Source organism: Microtus ochrogaster, linkage group LG10, assembly GCF_000317375.1.
Source record: "Microtus ochrogaster isolate Prairie Vole_2 linkage group LG10, MicOch1.0, whole genome shotgun sequence".
NCBI classification, from domain to species: Eukaryota; Metazoa; Chordata; class Mammalia; order Rodentia; family Cricetidae; genus Microtus; species Microtus ochrogaster.
This window is the reverse complement of record NC_022035.1, coordinates 2,163,194-2,186,422: the sequence shown is the minus strand read 5'-3', so window position 1 is coordinate 2,186,422 and position 23,229 is coordinate 2,163,194.

The window sequence follows — 23,229 nt, the reverse complement described above, 5'->3', positions numbered from 1 at the left end:
AGATCCGCCTGCCTCTGCCTCCCGAGTGCTGGGATTAAAGGCGTGCGCCACCACCGCCCGGCTTCTCTCTCTCTCTTATTCTCTCTCTCTCTCTTATTCTCTCTCTCTCTCTTATTCTCTCTCATTCTCTCTGTCTGTCTCTGTCTATCTCTGTTTGTCTCTGTCTGTCTGTCTGTCTCTCTCCCTCTGTGTGTGTGTGTCTCACACCTTTATCTTATGTGTTTTTGTTTTCACCTGGGTGGTGAGCCCTAGCAATTCCAGGACATGAGGTTTTATGAATTTTCTCAGCCAAATCTAAGCATAAACCCTTGGGTGCAGCCACTTTTACCTGACACTGAGGAGGGACAGTCATCCTCAGTGAATGCAAAAGCTATGTATGAATAAACAATAACAAACTGCAACAAAACCCTGAGGGAATGCAGAAAGGGGATTGTGGCAGAGGTGACAGGTGCACAGCTAGCTGCACTACCAGGTTCCCTGGGAATAAATCCCCAACTGCTCTGGTTCTGTTCTCTGGGAGATTTTTCTTATTGAAGGTCTCTTTCCAGCTGTGCTTTGGGCATTCTTCTCATGCTCAGACTTGAGTCAGGGAGACTTGAGGTTACCTTAGGAATTGAACACCACTAATTGATCTGAGTTCAGAGTTTTAAGCTGATAACAAAACCCCAACCACTAAGCCTCCGACAGACAGGGAGCCTTTGCCCACAGTCAGAACCCAGGCGTGTTCCTTTCCCCAGTACAGTGGGGTCTTGATGTGCTTGCTCCCTGGGTCCTGGTTTTTTTCTGTAGCACGTGTATGACTATTAAAACTTTTTGTTTCCATCAGCAACAAAGGGACGTCCCCGGTCCCACCACCAACCACACACGCAACACCTTAGCTCTTCTGCTTTTAAAGGGGAATCACATTTTAATCAGACTTCTCAGTTCATCCTGAAGGGGTCATCTGAAACCACAGAATACCATTTCAGATCACTCACACCTGCAATAGATTAGAGATTGTAGAAGGACAAAGAAGCTTGACAAGCCAATAGCTAGAGTTAGCAATTCAGTGCCCCGGGGCTCATGCACATGCTTAGGGATTGACGCTTCTGATGAATTAGTTGACTCTATTGTTTTTTTTAAATGCATCCATTGAATATTTAAATAATACATTGCTGTCGCGTGGGCACGCGCATGCGTGCGCGCGCACACACACACACACACACACACACACACTTGTGGGCTCTTTTTCATCATGGCTTCTCTCTGCTATGTCTCCATGCTCACCTTCTCCGTGTATTACAGTTCATTATTTTCTTGCATGCTGTGGTACCATGAAATCAATCAAACAGCCTATCTTAGTATAATAAGCATCAGATAATCTTGGTTTGTTTTTCTCGAGTATTTTATTTCAGAGCGCTGTAACATTCATAGACGCTTTACCTCTGAACCAGCCCCCCCCACCCCCCGCCTGACAGGTAAAATGGAACTCTCTCCATTCTCTCCACTGCAAACTGCTTCTCTTGTTTGGAGGAAGACCCGGCAAGTTATTAAAGGGTTACGAGAAGTTAGTGGGAAAAGCCAAGACTTTGCCAGTCTCTGGCGTTGGCCAACCAAGTACGGTTAGGCTTAGTGGACAAGAGGACACATAGTTTGTGAGCATAGCTTCCCGGTTTCTGGGTAAAGGAATCTCTGAGAAGCACTGTTGGCCCACTTTCCTCTTCAGACCCTGTGCTAAGGGACAATGATGCCTCCCTGGTCCTGGGTGTACAACCCTTCTCAGATTTGACTCATCCATACCATTTGTGACTCGGGTAAGCAGCTCACATGTAGGTGTGGGGTGAGACAGTTAAAGAAATCCTTCCTCTCCGGGTGGATTTTACTGCCATTTCTGTTGTCTCTACTCGGCCTGTAACACAATCTTCCTCAGAGTTAACATGCAGAGCCATGGCTCCAGGAGAAGATGGCTGCACACATATTACCTTTTCTGTTTGTCATTTTATAGATGCAAAGACAGCTATCTGTCTTTGCAACCTAGCACTGACTTCTTGTGAAATATGCAGAAGCAAAACACAGTAAAAGCTATACTTTTTTTCCCAGATACTACATCCAAATAGAAAGAGGAAACAGAATGCACAATGGAAGGCTGTGCCCAGGGGTCCCCAAGCGACTATTCCAGTATGAAACTGGTGTCATCCCAAGGTCCTATTTATTTCTTTTACTAAGTTGCTTTAATTGACCAAATGTTTTGTTTTTATATGCACACAGCTTCAGACTGCTGTTTGATGACCAGAAGCCACAGCTAATTAGAAAACTCAGAAAAATATAATGAGACCCTAGAAAACTCTTTCAAGTATTAAGTATCATCCTTATTACAGCCTTTTCATCAGATGCCCTTATGCGTTTCTGTGGAAAGACCATGAGCTTTGGGAACAGCAAGCCTAGATCAAATGTAGCTCCAGTTATAGCTCTTAATGCAACACTGAGAGGATTATCAAACCTCTATGAGCTTATCTATAAGATAATTAAGGATCTGCATTCATCCAGCAAATTAGGTCATTAGGTCAGCACTGTGGTATCTGCAACCCAGCGAGTGCTCGAAAATATTTGTTGCTGAGTATCCTATACCCAGCCGACAGTGTACTTAATCCCATGCTCAAGTGAACAAGACATGGTTTCCTGCATTAAGATGACTTTACATTACAATATTGTTATGATGTCAAATGAAGAGAATGGATACTTTGGGACCACTAATAGTCCTTTAAAGAGAAAGTAGAGAAAAGAACAGAAAACAAAATATGAAGAGAGATTATATGAAAGTCTGAGGAGTTTTGGTTTGTCATGTGAGCACATGTCACAGTACAGCTTTTGAGAGTGGGTTGAATATTTGTTGATTTAGAACAAGAGACATTTTAATTCCTGAATGCCATGAGGGCTGTCAGAGAAAAAGAGCTTGCAGTTAGAGGGGTTGGGTAAAAGCAGGTGCCTGAACAGGGGAGGTGGGTATTTGGACTGACATTTTTGTGTTTGAGTAGATGTTTACAAACTTTAGCCATCCACTTAAAATGCAGTTCTAGGAGCTGACAGATTGGTCAGCTCTAAGACCACTGGCTGCTCTTCTAGAAGGCCAGGGTTTGATTCTCAGCACACACATGGTGGCTCACTAGCATCTGTAACTCCAGTTACAGGGGATCCAAACTCCTCTCCCAACCTCTGTGGGCGCCAGCCACACATGTGGTACACAGACACACATGCAGACAAAAATGCCATACAAATAAAATAAATAAATAAATAAATAAATAAATAAATAAATAAGATTTAAAATACTACAGTAAAGTAAAAAAGAATGCCTTGTGACTCAATAGGTCAGGCCTGATTTCACATTCTGCAGGTCTAATAAGTTCTCGGATGGCAACAAAGCTGGTCTTAGATGCCAGTTTAGAAGTGGTAGAAGTGGAAAGGGTAGACTCGGAATAAATCACCCTATCATATGAGCTGGACAGATCGTCAGTGGTTCAGAGTGCATATGCTCTTGCAGAGGGTCTGAGTCTGATTGCATACACATCAGGTGGTGCACAACAACCGTAACTCCAGCTCCAGAAAGACCCTAGCCTCTGGCCTCCATGAACATCAGAACTCACATGAACCACCCCACATACACAGAATGCTCTAAAAAAAGAAATAAAGTTACTAACAGCTATGGAAGAGAAATGAAAAGAGATGTCCAGACAGGTTATAGTTGGCCTAGCAATGCAGGACCTGGTTGTGAAACCAGTCCGCTTGCTTACACGGCCTTCTCTGGTTTACTTAGCAGCTCCGATGTGGGAGCACAGAAAACAGAACTCTGTGAGGAGGAAACTTTATTTCATTTGGAAAATACCCACCATCTAGCCACACACCCGACAGGCACGTTGAAATGCTGATATTTCTCAAATGGAAAGACGAAAGCATATTTAACAAGTAGTGCTGGCATAACTGGATATCAACATGTAGAAGAATGAAAATAGACCCATATCTATCACCATGCACAAAACTCAAGTCCAAATGGATCAAAGACCTCAACATAAAGCCAGACACAATGAACCTTATAGAAGAGAAAGTGGGATATACACCTGAACACATTGGCACTGGAGACCACTTTCTAAATAGAATCCCAGCAGCACAGACACTGAGAGAAACAATTAGTAAATGGGAGTTCCTGAAACTGAAAAGGTTCTGTAAAGCAAAGGACATGGTCAACAAGACAAAACGACAGCCTACAGAATGGGAAAAGATCTTCACTAACCCCACAACAGACAGAGATCTGATCTCCAAAATATACAAAGAACTCAAGAAATTAGTCACCAAAAGAACACATAATCCAATAAAAAAAAATGGAGTACAGACTTATAGCGAGAACTCTCAACAGAGGAATCTAAAATGGTTGAAAGACACTTAAGGAAATGTTCAACATCCTTAGTCATAAGAGAAATGCAAATCAAAACAACTCTGAGATTCCATCTTACACCTGTAAGAATGGCCAAGATCAAAAACACTGATGACAACTTATGCTGGAGAGGTTGTGGGGAAAAGGGAACACTTCAACATTGTTGGTGGGAATGCAAGCTGCTACAAGACTTTTGGATGTCAGTGTGGAGATTTCTCAGAAAATTAGGAAACAACCTTCCTCAAGACCCAGTAATACCACTTTTGGTTATATACCCAAGGGATGTTCAATTGTGCCACAAGGACATGTGCTCACCTATGTTCATAGCAGCATTGTTTGTCATAGCCAGAACCTGGAAACAACCTAAATGCCCCTCGACTGAAGAATGGATAAGGAAAATGTGGTACATTTACACAATGGAGTACTACACAGCAGAAAAAATGATGACATCTTGAATTTTGCAAGAAAAATGGATGGAGCTAGAAAACATTATTTTGAGTGAAGTAACCCATACACAGAAAGACAATTATCACATGTACTTACTCATAGGTGGTTTTTAAACATAAAGCAAAGAAACCAGCTTATAAACCACAATCCCAGAGAACTTAGACAACAATGAGGACACTAAGAGAGACATACATAGATCTAATCTACATGGGAAGTAGATAAAGAGAAGATCTCCTGAGTAAATTGGGAGCATGGGGACCTTGGGGGAGGATTGAAGGGGGAGTGTAGAGGCAGGGAAGGGAGCAGAGAAAAATGTAGAGCTCAATAAAAATCAATTAAAAAAAACAATTCTAACTGAGCTCAGGGCTCTCCGGTTATTCCAATACGTTGGTCATGCGGAGAGATCGGGTTTGCAAACTTGGTTTAAATAAAGGCTCTTTGCTTTTACATATGGAAAAAAAGGGAAAGAAATGCTGATATTCTTTTCTGTGACAGAAACTACACACACAATGAAGCATAACAGCAATAGGCTCGAATAACTCCCCTGGCGCAGTCCTTACACCCCATCTTCACTCTTGTCACTCAAGCCATGACAGCCAAAGTCCCTTTTTTTCTTGATGTTAAGCTTTCTCAACAGCCGACACACAAATCCAATCTGGGGGTCTTGGTCAGGCAGTTTTAACTACTTCCAGAAAGTCTAGTTTAATTTGGGGGGAGGGGATGTTAAGTCTGACTTTAAAGTTGTTTTTTTTTTTTTTAAATTTTACGTGCCAACTCCAGTTCCCCTTCCTCTCCTTCTTCTGTCTTCCACCTCCCCCATCTCATCTCTCATTCATTCCTCAGAGGGGGTAAGGCCTCTCTTGGGGAGTCAATGAAGTCTGGCATACCAAGTTGAGGCAGGACCAAGCCCTTCCCCCCTGTATCAGGCTGAGCAAGGTATCCCACCCTAGGAAATGAGCTCCAAAAAGCCAGTTCATGCACCTGGGATAAGTCTTGACCCATTGCTCACCCTCCCACAACAGATGAAGTCACGTAACTGTCACCCACACTCAGAGGGCCTAGTTTGGTCCTATGCAGGTTATTTTAAAGCTTCTAGAATATGAATTCAAGGTGATTGGTTCACAGATAACACTATCCACCGGGCATCACCTACCACCTGTTAGAGACTCAGTGTCTCTGATGTTGCAGTTAACACACCCGTTTTACCCACTGTTTCCTTACAGTCTCTCTTTCAGCATAGCGCCATCATCCAAGGGTCCCTAGCTACTATTCGTACCCGGTAACTAATGTATCTCTTTGGCATCTCGATAGCAATGTCTACACAATATCCATGACATTAATCTGTGCTTGCTCATGATGCCACATGCTATGAATAATTGTGGGTATTCTACCTCCACTTTAGGGAACTCGTCTCTGACTAACACAGCATTTGACCTAGAAGATGCCCTGAAAGGATTAGAGGCTGAATGAATAAATAGAGGAACAAATACCAGATTGAGCAAAGAATCAGAAAAATTGATAGGGAGACCAAAAGCAAGCAGTGTGGTAGAAAATAAAGATGTAATAAACAGAATATTGTAAAGACAAGAGAATAGGCTTTAGCAGGAAGATCATTAGAGCCTGGAAGACAATGTGGGTGATTTAATCACAAATAATTTTGAGAAACATGAGAAAAGAGGTCTGCAGGCAACTTGAAATAGACTCTTAAGTACCTTTCAAACCCGAGAAAAATAGGTAGTGGAAAAATCAATGCATTGAAACCCAACAAGGCTTCAATGTACCATCCCTTTTCAATCACTTGGACGGAAAATGATGTGTTTAGTACATCCTCCTTCTTCATGTTTGGACCTTTAAATAGGGTATTTGGATTCACAGTCTGTAGCAGGCTCAGATTGTCTCTGCTTCCAGCACACTGCTGTACTTTTTAAATGACACCAGCCTTCCAAGAAAGATTGATTGTAAACTTGAAAAGGTTACGTGTGATGTAATGAATAACACATGCTACCCCTCAAGCGTGTCTCCAGAAGGGCACACACACAGCCTTCTGTATGTTCTCATCATTTAGGAAATGTGGGGATGGATCTTAATAATCAAGCCAAAAGAAAACTTCCTATTATACTCTCTTAATAATCTGCTCTAACTCATTCACTTGGTGAATACACAGTCATTAAGAACCAACTATTTTTTTATAGTCTACCAATAGCTGTAAATAACTGAGCAGGTGAACAAATACATTATGTGCTAGTCCCGATGCAGGACACAATGAAGGGATTTAGATAATTCACACACGGGCTCTTCTCTTAACAGATTACAGGTGTGTTAGGAAAAGAAAACCTTCCTGAAATATGTGGTCAAGTAACCTCATAGAGCACACATGAAAACGCACACTATAAGAGAAGTAGGTATTGACTGACAGGAGTGTCAGGACTTCTCAAGGAGCTGTGTTGAAGCTGGACCTTGAAGACTATGGGCATGCAGAATTTAGTCTTCAGGTAATGACACTGGGGCAAAGATAGAATGTGAAGTAGAACGTACAGGGAAGATAAAAGGAGCCCAGTATGCATCAGATGTGGAGTTTTATAAGGGATGATACCAGGCAACAACTCTAGATTGTAATGAGGGCTTGCATGGAGATCATTTCAAGTTAGAGCCATAACTTTCCATGGGATGGTGAGCTGCTCATGTGTTGTCATTATGTGGATTACCTCAATTAAGGTACATAATAACCTTGGGCTTTCAAGGCTTATGAAGTTCTCTACTTACCCAAATATAATTGGCACCACGAGAGGCCAGCCCAAATGTCTCAATTGAAATTGAAGTAATTTATTCATGAGTTTTATGATAAATTGTCTGTATGTAGTATGGAAGCACAGGGTGGGCTTAATTAGAATATTATTTTTCAATTTTTATTTTAATATTGTTTATTTTATGTGTATATATGTGTGTATGTTGTTTAATAATGTATATATATTATTTTAAGGATGTTTTGCTTCCATGTATGTTTATGCATCAAGTGTGTTCTTTGTGCCTCAAAGACCAGAAGAGAGTGTCAAATCCCTAGAACTGGAGTTACAGATTGTCACGAACCACTGTGTTGATGCTGGGAATCGAAAGCAAGTACTCAGCAAGCATAGACAGCGCTGTAACCTAGGGCCATCTCTGCAGCTCAGAACTTAGCACCATGACACATCTGTCTTACCTTGTATCAGAATTAGCATTAGAATTTCAATTTTCTATTAACTCTTTATATGGACAAAGAATGATTTAAATGTGTTTGGGATGGATCTTTTATTTCCAAGAACATTACAAAGGGGCTGGAGAGATGGCTCAGCAGAGTATTTGTTGTAAAAAAAAAAAAGGAAAGAAAGGAGTACTCGTTGCCCTTCCAGAGAACCTGGGTTCGATTTCCAGCATCCACCTACCCACCTGTTAGTTCACAACCATCTGTAATTCCAGTTATCAGGGGATCTGGTGCTTTCTTCTGTTGCCTCTGCGGGTACCAGACATGAATGTGGTACATAGTCATGCATGTAGGCAAAGCACTCATGTGCATAAAATAAAACCCTTTTAGAAAGCAATAATCAAAAGAATCAGTAATACAATATCTATGTTACAAGATTTTATTTTCAGTACAATCACAGAGGGTTCATTGTGTAAAATTCTTTGAGGTTTTTATGCATTTTCTTTTTTCCTTTTTCTTTTCTATTATATTTTTAAATTTCATTTTGCATTCAACCACAGTTCCCCTCCTGCCCGCCCTCCACAGATTTTTCCCTCCCCAGCTCACCTCCCGTCCATTCCTCCCTACTAGTGAGGGCTCCAATGGGGAGTCAACAAAGTCTGACACGTTTAGTTGGAGCAGAACCAAGCCCTTCCCTGCTGCATGAAGGCTGAGCATGGCATCCCACCATAGGTAATGGGCTCCAACAAACCAGCTCGTGTACAAAGAGTAGATCCTGTTCCTACAGCCAGGGGCTCCTCAGATAGTCCAAGCTTCATCACTGTCTCCCACATAAGGTGGCCCTAGTACAGTCCCATGGAGGTCCCACAGCTGTCAGCCTAGAGTTCATAATTTGCTATGAGCTTGGTTCAGCTGTCTCTGTAGATTTTGCCATCAGGATCATGGCCTCCCTTGCTCACATATTCCCTCTTCCCTCTCTTTGATTAGATTCCCAGAGTTCAGCCTGGTGCTTGGTTGTGAATCTCTGAGTCTGGTCCTCTCAGTTGCTGGATAAAGGTTCTATGATGATAGTTGGGGTATTCATCAATCTGATTAAAGGGGAAGACCAGTGTGGGTACCCTCTCCACTATTTCTAGGAGTCTTAGCTGGAGTCATTTTTGTGGATTCTTGAGAAACCTAGTACCAGGTTTCTCCCTAACCCTATAGTGGCTCTCTCTATCAAGACATCACTTTCCTTGCTCTCCTACTCCATCCAGTGAAATTATTCTTTGAAATGCTTATCATGCCTTTGTTCTGGTCAATTTCTTTTCATGAACTGTTATCACATTTTAACTCTGCTGAATATCGAACAATGGCTTTGTACATGACTCAAATAGTTCCCCACTTTTCCTGACTTTTTGACATCCCACGTCATTTGCATTCTCATTTCGTGTGTATTTAATATTCTTAATTGTCGTTATCTGAAATTGCAGAAGTTTTGAACATTGTGTGATAGTGAATGAGCATCTAATAAGAGGCACTCAAGTGGTGGTTACAAAGAAGATGCCAACACATTAGTTAATGTTTTCACATTATGACCCTATAAAGGCTTACATAATAACTATGTGGATGTTGTTGTTTTTTATGGATCCTAGTTTACACATTAGAAAACTGGGCCTTGCCAGTGAAGTCATACAGTGTGCCCAAGATCATACAGCTCACTGTGGATGGAAGCACACTCAAAGGCAGCCTGGCTTTCCTGATTCTCTGAGCAGTGTGGGGATGAGTTAGGTGTCCTCAGGTGTTAACTAGGCACAAGCAAGGACTTGGAGCCAATGACCTATCAGGAATTCATCTTTCTTCCACTGTTTGCTAACTTCTGAATGCTTTTCCAACATTTTTCATTTCTAGTTTTATTAAAACATATATAATTAATTTAATGATTGTTTCTGCTCCATTCATAAGATTTGATGTAATCATCTTTTCATAGAATGCATAGAAATGTTTTAGAATTTCTGAACAGGCTGATTACCTCTTGGGTTGTTTTTTTTATGTCCTTCTATCACAATTTTAAAATGTCTCCGTGAAGAGGAATCTAGAACCATTGCTGCTCATTTATACCGCTTTGGGAACCATTATGGGACCAACTTCGGTAAATGTGGTATAGATATGTAAAAGTAAATGATATTTATATTCTTTATGATTTCCTTAGGGTTCTTTAGGATTCTGTAGGATTAAATTAGATCAAACTTGTTATTTTTTTCTGCAGCATGTGATGAATATATAATTTAATTTATTAATTTGTTGATAAGATAGGTAATATATAGTTATATAATTTAATAACAATAAACACAATATATAATTAATATTAATATCTATATTCTTGTTGCTGATGAAAGGAACTGAATTGACATATTATGATTAAGAATTTTTCTACTTTTGAGGTAATTTTAATTTTTTATTTTGAGATTATTAAGTGCAGACATTTTTCTATATCCTTGGTGGTGGTGGTGGTGGTGGTGGTGGTGGAGGTGTGTGTGTGTGTGTGTGTGTGTGTGTGTGTGTGTGTGTAGTATTACATACATGTTTGTATGTGACTGAATGAACTCATGTGGGAGTGTCTGCTCCTGTGCTCATGGAAGCCATAGGTCAATACTGGATGTCTTCCTCACTCTAACTTTTTGACATATGATCTCATTGTACAAAGTTCACTGTTTAGGTTAGATGGAGCAAGCACATCTTGCAGCTTCCCAAGCACCAATTCTGTGGGGGCAGTCACCAGAGAAGACTGCTCGGAGATGGGGTGACAACACTGGATGCTCAGGATCCCAGCGGAGCCCCAAACTTTTCTCAGGTTGAGTTTATAAGCATGCGTGCGTGCGCATGCACACACACATACATGCACACACACACACACGCACACACGCACACACACACACACACACACACACGCACCACGTTCTGGGTTGGCACACTTCAGTTTTAGTCAGTTGTGGAACTACAGAAGCTTTTTGAGACTTTCCCGGAACTATCTAGTCTTTGATGGATTAGGACTATATTTTGTTTTTTGGCAGATGATGCTGTGTCCAGGCTGAGTCTTACAGCCTGAATGCCACTTCCATCATGGAGTCAGTTGTGCTAAGGTCTAGGGACCCTGTTACACCAAGGTTACAAATGTGTGCTCTTATGCCTTGCTTTTATGTGGGTGCTGGGGCTCTGCACTTAGGCTCTCGGGTATCTCGTCAAGCTCTCTTGAAGTGTTCTGTTCCTTGTCATTATGCAGTCTACCTGTTCACCACTATAAACATGCATTTTGATTTAAAATTATTATATTGTAGCCACATTAGCTTTCTGTAGCTTAGCATTTTTGTAAAAGAACTTTCTTCTTCCTTTCTGTCTAATGTCAAAGGACATTACAGTTTCATTGTTACAGAAGTTACAGTTTCCTAGTAACTCCATTTATTTTGTTTTATTACATCAGTATTTTACCTGCATTTATGCTCATGTATCTCATTTGTACAATGCCTTCAGAGGCCAGAAGGGGGCGTCAGTCTCCTTGAAACTTTAGAACTGGAGTTACAGGCAGTTGTGAGCTGCCATGTGGGTTCTGGGAATTCAAATCTGGGTTCTCTAGAAGAACAACCAGAGCTATTAACTGCTAAACCATCCCTCCAGCCCCTCAGTCTAACACTTACAAACAGTAGGACTGATATTTTACAGTATATCAATGATTTTAATATAATAGTGCTTGAAGTTCAAAGATACAATTTCAGATCTCATGTTCCAATTAATCTCTTTTGTTATTGTTTTGTTTTATTCAGGGTCCCTCTACATAGCCCAGGCTGACCCCATGCGAGTCTCTCTATGTAGCCCAGGCTGACCCCAAACACAGTACTCTTCCCTCCTTAGTTTTCCAAGCACCGAGATAAGAAGCATGCACCCATTATCTTTCCATCTACTCTGTTCTAAAATTACTTTTTTTCTTGTTATTATACGAAGAAATGATTTCCCTGTGACATTGTCCTGAATACATATCACTGTATCTTGCTGCTGTTCACCACTCCCATGGCCGTCCCCCAGAGAAATAATATCTTAAAAACCAGTATTTATTTCTTGGTCTACCATTTTAGTGAAGGTAAAATCTCAGCAGATAATCAGTTTAATATGGAAAAACAGTTTGACCTTTCTTCCTTACCAGAGCCACAAATAAATCTACTAAAGTTGCCGTAACAAAATTCTATCGACCGGATGGCTTAAGCAGAAATTAATCATCTGGAGGCTAAGCAGGCAGGAGAAGCGCTTCTGTTCTGGGAAAGCTGCCTTCCTGATTTGTTGATGACTGTCTTCACTTGTTATAAAGGAAGGCACATCAAGCTCACTGATGTCTCTCCTTGTGAGGGTACTAATCCCATTTTAGGGGTTCCATCCTCAGTACCTCATCCAGCCCTGATCTCCCGAACATCACACACTGCTCACTCAGAGCTTATGGCTAAAGCTCAAGGCTTTGGGAGGAGACGGGCACATATGTCATTTTGTAACTTGTCTCGTCTGCTTGTGGATGTTAAGGACGGGCTTCCAATTCACCCAGTGGACAGACGCTCATTCTCACCTCAGGTCTTTTAACGGCATCAGCCTCTGCATTGAACATCCCAGCCTTCTGTTCTCACCGTAGTTCTGGAACCTAGGGGCTTCATCTGCTTTCGCTGAATTAAAGCAAACTCCTATGCTCAATGGGTGGAGTTCCCTATAAGGCCAGCATTACTCTTGTCCCAGAGTGAGGAACCTCTTCTAATCAGCCTTTTTTAAAATTAATTTTTATTGAGCTCTACATTTTTCTCTGCTCCCTTCCCTGCGTCAACAGTGCCCCCTTCAACCCTCCCCCAAGGTCCCCATGCTCCCAATTTACTCAGGAGAACTTGTCTTTTTCTGCTTTCTACTTCCCATGTAGATTAGATCTACGTAAGTCTCTCTTAGTGTCCTCATTGTTGTCTAAGTTCTCTGGCCTGTGGTTTATAAGCTGGTTTTCTTTGCTTTATGTTTAAAAACCACCTATGAGAGAGTACATGTGATAATTGTCTTTCTGTGTCTGGGTTACCTCACTCAAAATAATGTTTTTTAGCTCTGTCCATTTTCCTGCAAAATTCAAGATGTCATCATTTTTTTCTGCTGTCTAGTACTCCATGTGTAAGTGTACCACATTTTCTTTATCCATTCTTTAGTCAAGGGGCATTTAGGTTGTTTCCAGGTTCTGGCTATGACAAACAATGCTGCTATGAACATAGGTGAGCACATGTCCTTGTGGCACAATTGAACATCCCTTGGGTATATAACCAAAAGTGGTATTACCGGGTCTTGAGGAAGGTTGTTTCCTAATTTTCTGAGAAATCTCCACACTGACATCCAAAAGTCTTGTACCAGCTTGCATTCCCACCAACAATGTAGAAGTGTTCCCTTTTCCCCACAACCTCTCCAGCATAAGTTGTCATCAGTGTTTTGATCTTGGCCATTCTTACAGGTATAAGATGGAGTCTCAGAGTTGTTTTTATTTGCATTTCTCTGATGACTAAGGATGTTGAACATTTCCTTAAGTGTCTTTCAGCCATTTTAGATTCCTCTGTTGAGAGTTCTCGCTATAAGTCTTTACTCCATTTTTTTTATTGGATTATGTGTTCTTTTGGTGTCCAATTTCTTGAGTTCTTTTTTTTTTTAATATTTATTTATTTATTTATTATGTATACAATATTCTTTCTGCGTTATGCCTGCAGGCCAGAAGAGGGCACCAGACCTCATTACAGATGGTTGTGAGCCACCATGTGGTTGCTGGGAATTGAACTCAGGACCTTTGGAAGAGCAGGCAGTGCTCTTCACCTCTGAGCCATCTCTCCAGCCCTCTTGAGTTCTTTGTATATTTTGAAGATCAGACCTCTGTCTGATGTGGGGTTAGTGAAGATCTTTTCCCATTCTGTAGGCTGTCATTCTGTATTGTTGACTGTGTTCTTTGCTTTACGGAAGCTTTTCAGTTTCAGGAACTCCCATTTATTAATTGTTTCTCTCAGCGTCTGTGCTGCTGGGATTCTATTTAGGAAGTGGTCTCCAGAGTCAATGTGTTCAGGTGTATATCCCACTTTCTCTTCTATAAGGTTCATTGTGTCTGGCTTTATGTTGAGGTCTTTGATCCATTTGGACTTGAGTTTTGTGCATGGTGATAGATATGGGTCTATTTTCATTCTTCTCCATGTTAATATCCAGTTATGCCAACACTATTTTTTAAATATGATTTCTTTTTTCCATTTGATATATTTTGCTTCTTTGTCAAAAATCAGATTTTTAAAGATGTGTGGATTAATATCGGGGTCTTCTATTCAGTTCCATTGGTCCTCCTGTCTGTTCTTAAGCCAATACCAGGCTGTTTTCAGTACTGTAGCTTTGACGTAGGGTTTGCAGTCAGGGATTGTGATGCCTCCAGAAGTTCTTTTATTGTACAGGATTGTTTTGGCTATCCTGGGTGTTTTGCTTTTCCATATGAAGTTGAGTACCATTCTTTCGAAGTCTGTGAAGATTTTTGCTGGAATTTTGTTGGGCATTGCATTGAATCTGTAGATTGCTTTTGTAAGACTGCCATTTTTACTATGTTATTCTAATCAACTTTTATCTCTGATTTGTGTGAGTTGAACAAATCTGAATCTCCATGCCTTTCCTGTTAGAAGGGGACAAAGTACAGAAGCATAATATTCATTCATCTCATGCAGCAGTTCTGAGAAAGAGCAATTAGACAGAGCAATATGCTGCAAATTAGAAATGTTAAGTATAGCAAAAGCAAACAGAGTTTTTCTAATAATGCATTTTAATTATCATACATTGATATAATGCATTTTGTCTGAGGATATTAAAAAGTATATTATAACTACATTAGAATTCCTTGAAGAGACCATGAATGTTTCCAAACCAGCAACCACAGAACAATAAAAGGCCATTTGGGATTTGATTGTAAATTGAGTATTATTGACTCCTATTTTGAAGATTATAAATGCAATCCCTAGAACGCTGTACTGTTGAAGTGGAGTTTTCTCAGAACGTGTGTTAAGTAATCAGAATGACCAGCTTCAATGGTGAATTCTCCAGGATCCCCAGCTTGGAAGTGAGAGAAAGAGGTTGCAAATACATATAACTTTCATTGGAAGCAGGATGGGCACTGGGGGTCACAAAAACAGGAGTCTCTTTTGTTATCTTGCTATGCCTCACTGTCGTTTGTTTGCTTTTGTTTTTGTTATGTTTTCCTCCAGAGACAAAGAAAAACAGGGTCAGGTGAAAAGATTCTTTGCAGCTAAGCGTGAGTTCAAACCTGAAGTACTTAGCGTCTGGAGAAGGTGTCACTGGGAAAACTGTCTGGCTTTGTTCTTAACTGCCAGAAGACAGAAGACAGAGCATCTGTACAATCAGAGCCATGAAGGAGGGTGTGGTTAGCAAGGCTAACGTTTTCACATTAGGGACAAAAATTAAAGAATCAAACTTATTCTCATGGTATCTTCTAGAATTGATTCAAACCAGCCAGTCCTCACCTTGAGACATATCAAGCAGGATTCAGCTACATATTCATTCTAAGAATGATACCAAATATTAGAGACAGCTTGTTAATGCTATCACGAGCCTTCCTGCTGACATTTATATGATTTCATGACAGTCAGACAACTGATGTTGCCTCGACACTTACCTTAGTACTCGGTAAAAAGCAGATGAGTGTCCCAAATGCCTGGCCAGTCAGCTCTTATGGGGTCTTGTATTCCCAGCCCAGACTACACCATAATGAGGATGTACTGCTGACCTGGGAGCCACAGCCCAGCTCTATCACAAGGGTGTGTCCCTGAGATGTAGTTCTGCCCATCAATAATGTAAGTTGCATGCTGCCCCAGTGACCCAAAGGGCTGAAATCATACTAGCTGCTCCATGTCTCTCTAGCATTTCCAATCTCCATATCCTCGCTCTCTCTGACTCTATGAAGGCCACCTTTGTGGCTAGAGGTCCGTTTCATATCCCTTCTGCCATCACCATTGCTGCACACGCTCCTTCCCATTGTATCGTCTCGTGTGAGAGTCACAGACCCAGCTAAGGGCTTCATCAGTGGTAAATGGATACAGGAAGTGCTGTAAAAGTACAACATGCCCTGGTCTTTGTGGCAGCATTAGTGATGCTGTAGAATTCCACTCTAACTTAAATAAACCAGACACAGAAAGGCAAGCACCGCATGTCTTACTTTCATGCAGAAATGTCGGTTTGTCTCTTAGATGTAGGAAGCAAACTACTGGCTAGTCAAAGCTGGGAGGAAATGAAAAGAGATGGAGAGGGTTTCATAGGTTGCGGAGTAAAAGGAATAATTTTTAATGTTGTATGGCACAGTAGGGAGGGTATTACCTGTGGAGTAACTACAGCTGACAATTATTAGTTGAATTTTTCCAATGTTCCAGCACAAAGAAATTGTAATTATCAAAAGTTAACAACGTGCTGTCTATCTCGATCCACTCAATTTTCACTATATACACTATTAAAATATTGTACTCACTGCTCAAAATTTATAGTTATTGCTTGTGAATTTTTAAGCACATCCATTGTTTTTTTTAAAGAAAGAACTGTTGAAATACTGTGAAGTCTGACATTATCTATCATTTTATCTTGTTAAGACAAAAAAAAAGCCCACTAATTAAATGTAATTTTCTACCTCTGTTGTTCCACATAAAAAAATAGTGAAAGCCATGAGTTTGGAATAAAAAGCACCAAATTACTCACCTTATGAAGCGTGCACTGGTTACGATTTACTCTTTTCAACTGTACCAAGAATTAACCATGGTGAGAAGTGATCCACAGCATTTGTACCTAATGAATTTCATCTGACGGAAAACTGCTAACTACCTCCTGTGCAGTATGACATCTTTTGGAGTTTTAGACCTGAGGCTTCCGCAGGGATCAACAGCTTGAGGTGAAGACAGTGAAGTGTTAGCACTGACTTAACATTTCTTGCCATACTGTGGAGAAAACCATGAGCATTGTGGCTCCCCCGCGCCTGCACAGCTCGTCATCCTGAGGCTGGACCCAAGAACTTAGTTCATCATTTTCTATGTATTATATTGGCATTGTTGACTTATTTATATGTATGTTCTTCAAGACGGTTGGTGTTTCCTGGTAGCATGAATTAATTTCCTACCAATATGTAAACACAGGGCGAAATGCTGAAGGTCAGAAGTGTTTTGGATTTCAAGTTTCTCCACTATTTCTTTGCATGTTGCAATATTTGCATATGGATAATGAGAGATCTTGGAGGCAAAGACCCAAATCTAACCTGTGATTTATTCACGTTTCAAACATGCCTCAATCACATAGCCTATGGGTGATTTTATATAGTATTTTTATAGTATAACATGTATGTAGTTATAATATGGTATGTAATATTATATCTGCAATAAAGTCTCATAAAGTGGAGCTGCTCTACTTGCACATCTTGTCGGGGCTCAGAGAGTTGGAGATTTGGGAAATACAGTCAGGCATTGTTACAGGCAAAATAGTCCATGCCTGCTATGGAGAAAATGATTCTCTTGACTTAAATAACAGTATCTGTAAGGACCTTTCCTATCTCTATTCAACCACATCAAAGAATGGGTGATTTTGATGCTTATTATGAAACAACAGAATAGAATTTTATCTGACACTTGATAATTTTGCCATATTGTGTTTGGAGGAAGAAGAGGTCTCTGTTGCAAGACAGAAAGGCAGAATTGATTAGTCTATTGGGGTGCTGTTACAGCATGAACAGCCGTCCGAGGGGTGTAAGAAGATTCGGCTAGTAATGGTTCTCTGACATCAATAAAATTAGTTGTTTTTCATCTCTGTTGTTAAATTTCTGACTCACTTTAGCCCTGTGTATTATTCTATTATGGCATGATTGTTCTCATTATGTGTCCCCAAACCTAACGACAGATAGAGTCTAGACTCTAATTATCTCTATATTTAGTCAAAATAGTCAGGCTTCATCTGTTTCCAGAATAGTTAATGTATTTGGCTCATTACTCTGAAAACACGGAGTACAATTTAGCTCTGGCATTAGCTTACGTAAGGAGCACAAAGGTCCACTGTGCGGCGATTTTATCCTTTCCCGATGGCAGTGAGTCAGGAAATAATAGCTGTTATTTCTGATCACTTACTGTGTACCAGACACTATGTTCACCTCTTATATGTATTATTCATCTAATTCTCACGAAAACAAATTATTCCCACTGTCCCGGTTTAGAAGCTTTCCACAAGTCACACACTGAGGAAGCAGGGACAGCAAACTCAGGACATCTGATGTCAAAGCCCAAGTCTTAACTACTTTGCTGTATGATGTCCCTGATTCCACAGACTCTGATGTTAAGTTTGGTGTTCATATAGGCCACATACATTTATGTGTTTAAAGGTTCAAAGGATGGAATCTGTCTCTCTCTCATGAGACAGTTCTCGTGTGTGTGTTCAGCCTATCACTATATATACTTCTGGATGGTTTGGAACTCACTATGTAAGCCCAGGATTCCACAAGTGCACAGAAACCCATCTTCTGCTGCCTCTTCAGTGTTAGGATTAAAGACACATGCACCATGCCAGTCTGAGATTGTTTGTTAATATGAAGATAGCATTCATTTGGGCGTATATCTCTGGTGGGATTAGTATGCCTCTGTTCTAAACCCTAGAATGATTTTATATTGGTCTATGTAGAAGCCCCAAGTTCGGTCAGTCCTAGGACTCTTGAATTAGCTTCCATCCCAGGCCTCTTCATTTACTCTGACGCAGACATTCCTTGCTCAGGCTCTCTGCCCAATGCCTTCTGATTCCGATGCTTCATGTCCCTTCAGTTCTTTCAAACTCCGTTGTGTATGAATAAAAAGATATTTCTAGAGACTGGAGAGATGGTTCAGTGGTTAAGATCTCTTGAAGCTTTTATAGAGGACTCAGGTTTGTTCCTACCATCCACATGGTGACAAAAACCACCTATATCTTTAATTCCAGAAAATTTGGCGTGGTACATAGATATATATGTAGGCAAAACACCCACACAAATTAATAAAAATAAGTAAATTTAAAGGCCTTGTTTCCTGGTTTCTTTCCCAGGCTGACCATGGTCTGGCCAAAAACCTACCAGCGATCCAACAGGAAGACTTGCAGAGATCAAGAGAAAGCCACACCTGTTGACTGGTTATAAACCTTCTGTCTGGTCAGTTGGTCAAAGATTTGGAGACAGTCAAGTGGGGAAGCAGACAGAATGCAACTCCATTCCACCTAGGGAGCCAGCAGGAGAAGACTTGAACTTGACGGCTGACAATGAAGCGTGTTGCTTCAAATGGGTGGACACCAGTGCGAGGCTGCAGACAACAAAAGCAGAAAGCAAGCATACCGCCTTCAAAGTCATCTATCAGAGCGCCTCAGATTCTCCTAATTAGGCTCCCTCAACTCTCAATCCAAATCATGTCCTCCTTAATACCCTTTCCACACGATCCTTACCGAAGGTTATAGACATATCTTAGCTTTCTGTATCTGAACCTTTTCTTCCAGCCCCCAAATGTAAGATTCATCAAATGCAGGCACAGCGGGGATCTTGCTCTCTGCTAACCACTCAAATCCTCAACCCCATACATGTGGCTAGGAAGGTGCACTAAACGTAAGGATGCGAAGGGACTGCTGTAGTGGTGTCATGTGCAGGTGGCCATCTGTACTGATCCACTGCTGCTATGCACAGGATCATGGCGGGAATGCACCTAAAGTTACTCTGCAAAACTTAGCAATTCTCCATAGGTCGCTCTGGTCTCCGCTCTGTGTTTGCAGCTCTGTGGGTTTTGACAAATGCCTAATGCTTTGTGCTTAGCACTGTAACTTAACTGCTGTAAAAGCCATGAATGCCTCTGCTTACCACTCCTCCCTCTCCTCTAACTCCTGACCTCCCTATAACCACTGGGCTTCATTATCTCTGTAATTTTGTGTGTCATACTCGAGAACGTCCCATGGCTAGAAACACATAAGATAATCTCTTATACACTCGCTTCCTTTACTTACTAACGTGTTTAAATTTCTCATCTGTCTCTCATAGCTGAAATTTGGGTATTTTTGTCATTGTTGAGTACTATTCGGTTGCATGGACATACCACAGTTCACTTACCCCCTGAAAGATATTTTAACTGTTTCCATGTTTTGGGAATAACACGTAATGCTGTTGGTAAATACTGTGTGAAAGTTTCTGTACTGACATATTGTTAAACTTTCAGTCATTTTGGCAATACCTAGGAGTGCAGTGGTTGGTACATAGCTATTGCTCACATTGAAAGAGATTGCCAAATTGTGTTTCTAAGTGACGGCATCATTTTGCATCCCAGCAAACGATAAGCAGAGGTTTCTCTCAGCAGCATTCTCTATTCAGTGCCCTTAGTAAGTAATTTAATAAGGGTACCATCGCTTTCATCCGGAATTTCCCAGTCATAGGTAGAAAGCACTCCATATCTGTCCACATACTTGTTTTCCATCACGTATCTTCTTGTAGTAAGTAATTTAATAAGGGTACCATCGCTTTCATCCGGAATTTCCCAGTCATAGGTAGAAAGCACTCCATATCTGTCCACATACTTGTTTTCCATCACGTATCTTCTTGTAGTAAGTAATTTAATAAGGGTACCATCGCTTTCATCCGGAATTTCCCAGTCATAGGTAGAAAGCACTCCATATCTGTCCACATACTTGTTTTCCATCACGTATCTTCTTGTAGTAAGTAATTTAATAAGGGTACCATCGCTTTCATCCGGAATTTCCCAGTCATAGGTAGAAAGCACTCCATATCTGTCCACATACTTGTCTTCCATCATGTATCTTCTTGAGTTGTATAATTGTAGTGTCAGCCTCCTTTTCATTTGGGCCTCTTGCTTGCTTATCTGCGAGTTTTTAACTATCACAGCAACCTGCAGTCATATTGCATTTTAGCAGTCATAGTGAGTTCTTTACAGCGGGGTTGCTTTTATAGTTTCCCTTTCCTCACCATCTTTTCATGCTTTTCCCTTACTTCACTTAGAACCTCGCTATCTAAAAACATTCTGACAGTCCTTATCTGCTTGCCCATGCCTATGTGTTTCTGTGCATCAGGTTTCCTTGCATCCTAGTGCTTGGCTTTCACGAGCTTGGCCATGTATTACAGATTGTCTTCAATCTTTCAGGACTTGAATGAAGGGTCACCTTTAGATAAGGTCTAAAGTCATATCTCTGCTGGGATCCTAGAAGCATTAATAGTCTATGACAAATTTACACTAAAATTAAACTAAATAAATGGCTTGATCTGTTTGGGGCTATTTAAGTGATATATTGGGACTGAAAACCTTTGCTAGTACTGGTTTGTAATGATAAGTCCTGCTAGCATTCCGCACATTAAGATGGGCCCCCAAAATAAGCGTTTTAAAGTTCAAAAGACACCACACACTGGAGAGTGCATCTGACTCAACCCAGACCATCAATCCCTGCATAAAATCAACGTATGGCTAATAACGTAATAGCCACTGATGTGAGTAGGTGAGCATTTGACAATAGCATTGCAGTCCTACAATGAAAGAATAGGTAAGGCCAGCTTCACACAACAAAGGAAGGACCATGAAACTCACATCCATCTATATCTCAAGAATTGTCATGTGTGTATGTGCAGAAATAAAAAAAAAAGTCACGATGCTGTTCTAGCTAGGGAAGAACAAAAATATCGGGAAGTCACCAAGTTGGTGATTTTTGCATCTCAAACTCCTTTCCTAAGGCTGGATGCCACCGACCACCTTTATATCCCGAATGGGCTTTGAACTAATTGAAGGCAAGGGACTCTTCAAGAACTGACTGCTAAACAAGATTGCCAGGCAAAAATTGTGAGCGTGGGGGTTGGGGGCAGGGGTGAGGGTGAGTTTGGGAGGTTGGAGGAAGTGGAGAGGGGGAGAGGGAAGGGAGAAAGGAAGGACCGGCCAGAGCTTGGGGGAGTGGGAGGGTGGAGACGGAGGAAGAGCAGGGAAGAAGATATCTACATTAAGGGAGCCATTTTAGGGTTGGCAAGAGACTTGGCTCTAGACATTCCCAGGTGTCTACGGGGATGTCCCCGACTAGGTCCTTGGACAGCAGAGGAGAGGGTGCCTAAACTGTCCTTGCCCCACTATCATACTGATGATTATCTCGAATATCACCATAGAATCTTCCTCCGGTGGCGATGGATGGAGATAGAGACAAAGATCCTCATCAGAGCAACAGACTGAACTCCCAAGGTCCAGTTGAGGAGCAGGAGGAGAGAGAAGATGAGCAAGGAAGTCTGGACCATGAGGGTTTGGTCCACCCACTGAGACAGTGTGCCTGTCTTAATGGGAGCTCACCAAATCCAGCTGGCTCTGGACTGACCGAGCATGTGATCAAACCAGACTCTCTGAATGTGGCTAACAATGGGGGTGACTAAGAAGCCATTGATAAAGGCACTGGGACTTGCGTTTATGGGATGTTCTGGCAGACAATTGCCAAAGCCCCATCTAACTGCTAGGTGGATGCGGCTTTGGGGGCTGGAGCAAGGCACCTCAATGCAATGTCCTCTTTCACATCAACGTCTTTCACAAAAGTTCCCCAAAGGCCTGAGCCCTGGAATGAACGAACTGTGTACCTACCATTAGTTGGAATTGTTTATATCATGGAAGCTTAGGAAGGGGCCTGCTTCCCCAAATGGAGTGCAGTGAGTCTTGCAACAATGTGTCACTCCGTAGGGAGCAGATGGCTACATTCAGAGACAACTCCAAGCAGGACTTCCCTAAGAATTCCGTGGTGTTCCTTGGAATAAGACTTTGAAAGGGAAAACAAACTTCACCCCTCTCATTAGCTACTGTAGACAGACCTGCCCCCACGCCTGGGAGTCTTATGACCCAGGAGGTGGAGTGAAGTTTGAGTTGTCCAATGCAAATCTTTTGCAATTTTGCCAATGAAAATCTGATAAGTACCTTTTGTACCACAGTCTTGCATAGGAAGAATAATCAAGCAATAACTAAAAACAAGGCCCAAAACATTCACTTTTTATTTAGTGGATGAATATAGATCCAGTGAGACCTATATACTGAAAAGATATATTTTGATAAACAAGGGCATACTCTGTGTCGGGGGTGGGGTGAGTGGGTGGGTGGAGAGAGAGAGAGAGAGAGAGAGAGAGAGAGAGAGA